The following is a 2,613-nucleotide window of genomic DNA, read 5'->3' on the forward strand; positions in this document are numbered from 1 at the left end:
TATATTATATCCTGTTTTGGACATTATTGGGCTTTATTATACACTTTTATATTATTTTTGGGACTCACCTATTAACAGGAGGCCCAGCCCAGAATTGTTGTTTTTTTTGCCTATTTTAGGGTTTCACATAAAAAGAATATCAAACGAAATCCAAACGGAATGAAACCTTCGGGAACGTGATTTTTGGAACGAACATGATTCAGAGGACTTGGACCCTACGTCAAGCAATCAACCAGGAAGGCATGAGGTAGGGGGCGCGCCCTCCACCCTCGCGGGGCCCACGTTGCTCCACCGACATACTCCTTCCTCCTATATATACCTATGTACCCCCAAACTACCAGATACGGAGCCAAAACCCTAATTCCACTGCCGTAACTTTCTGTATCCATGAGATCCCATCTTGGGGCCTTTTCCGGAGCTCCGCCGGAGGGGGTATCAATCACGGATGGCTTCTACATCAACATCATAGCCTCTCCGATGAAGTGTGAGTAGTTTACTTCAGACCTATGGGTCCATAGTTATTAGCTAGATGGCTTCTTCTCTCTTTTTGGATCTCAATACAAAGTTCTCCCCCTCTCTTGTGGAGATCTATTCGATGTAATCTTCTTTTGTGGTGTGTTTGTTGAGATCGATGAATTGTGGGTTTATGATCAAGTTTATCTATGAATAATATTTGAATCTTCTCTGAATTCTTTTATGTATGATTGGTTATCTTTGCAAGTCTCTTTGAATTATCAGTTTGGTTTGGCCTACTAGATTGATCGTTCTTGCAATGGGAGAAGTGCTTAGCTTTGGGTTCAATCTTGCGGTGTCCTTTCCCAGTGACAGTAGGGGCAGCAAGGCACGTATTGTATTGTTGCCATCGAGGATAACAAGATGGGGTTTATATCATATTGCATGAGTTTATCCCTCTACATCATGTCATCTTGCTTAAAGCGTTACTCTATTCTCTTGAACTTAATACTCTAGATGCATGCTGGATAGCGGTCGATGTGTGGAGTAATAGTAGTAGATGCAGGCAGGAGTCGGTCTACTTGTCTTGGACGTGATGCCTATATACATGATCATACCTAGATATTCTCATAACTATGCTCAATTCTGTCAATTGCTTAACAGTAATTTGTTCACACACCGTAATAGTTATGCTCTCGAGAGAAGCCTCTAGTGAAACCTATGGCCCCCGGGTCTATTTTCCATCATTTTAATCTTCTAATACTTAGTTATTTCCTTTGCCATTTATTTTACTTGCATGTTTATTTCTCTTTATCATAAAAATACCAAAAATATTATCTTATCATATCTATCAGATCTCACTCTCGTAGGTGACCGTGAAGGGATTGACAACCCCTCTATCGCGTTGGTTGCGAGGAGTTTATTTGTTTGTGTAGGTGCGAGGGACTCGTGCGTGGCCTCCTACTGGATTGATACCTTGGTTCTCAAAAACTGAGGGAAATACTTACGCTGCTCTGCTGCATCACCCTTTCCTCTTCAAGGGAAAACCAACGCAGTGCTCAAGAGGTAGCAAGAAGGATTTCTGGCGCCGTTGCCGGGGAGTCTACGCAAAAGTCAACATACCAAGTACCCATCACAAACCCTTATCTCCCGCATTACATTATTTGCCTTTTGCCTCTCGTTTTCCTCTCCCCCACTTCACCCTTGCCGTTTTATTCGCCCTCTCTCTCTCTCCATCCCCGCTCTCTTTCTCCATTCGCCTCTTTTTGCATGTTTCTTGTTTGCTTGTGTGTTGGTTTGCTTGCTTGTCATGATGGCTCAAGATAATATCAAATTGTGTGACTTTACCAATACCAACAACAATGATTTTATTAGCACTCCGATTGCTCCTCTTACCGATGCTGAATCTTGTGAAATTAATGCTGCTTTGTTGAATCTTGTCATGAAAGATCTGTTTTCCGGCCTTTCTAGTGAAGATGCCGCTACCCATCTAAACAACTTCGTTCATTTGTGTGATATGCAAAATAAGAAAGATGTGGACAATGATATTGTTAAATTGAAGCTATTTCCTTTTTTGCTTAGAGATCGTGCTAAAGCTTGGTTTTCGTCTTTGCCTAAAAATAGTATTCATTCATGGAATAAGTGCAAAGATGCTTTTATCTCTAAGTATTTTCCTCCCGCTAAGGTCATCTCTCTTAGAAATGATATTATTAATTTTAAGCAACTTGATCATGAACATGTTGCACAAGCTTGGGAGAGGATGAAATTAATGATACGTAATTGCCCTACACATGGTTTGAATTTGTGGATGATTATACTAAATTTTTATGCCGGATTGAATTTTGCTTCTAGAAATCTTTTTGATTCGACCGCGGGAGGCACTTTTATGGAAAATCACTTTATGAGAAGCTACTAAACTCCTAGATAATATTATGGTTAATTATTCTCAATGGCACACTGAAAGATCTACTAATAAGAAAGTGCATGCGATAGAAGAAATTAATGTTTTGAGTGGTAAGATGGATGAACTTATGAAATTATTTGCTAATAAAAGTGTTTCTTCTGATCCTAATGATATGCCTTTGTCTACTTTGATTGAGAATAATAATGAATCTTTGGATCTGAATTTTGTTGGTAGGAATAATTTTGGTAACAACGCGT

The sequence above is a fragment of the Triticum aestivum genome, chromosome 3A (assembly GCF_018294505.1).
Source record: "Triticum aestivum cultivar Chinese Spring chromosome 3A, IWGSC CS RefSeq v2.1, whole genome shotgun sequence".
Taxonomy (NCBI): Eukaryota; Viridiplantae; Streptophyta; class Magnoliopsida; order Poales; family Poaceae; genus Triticum; species Triticum aestivum.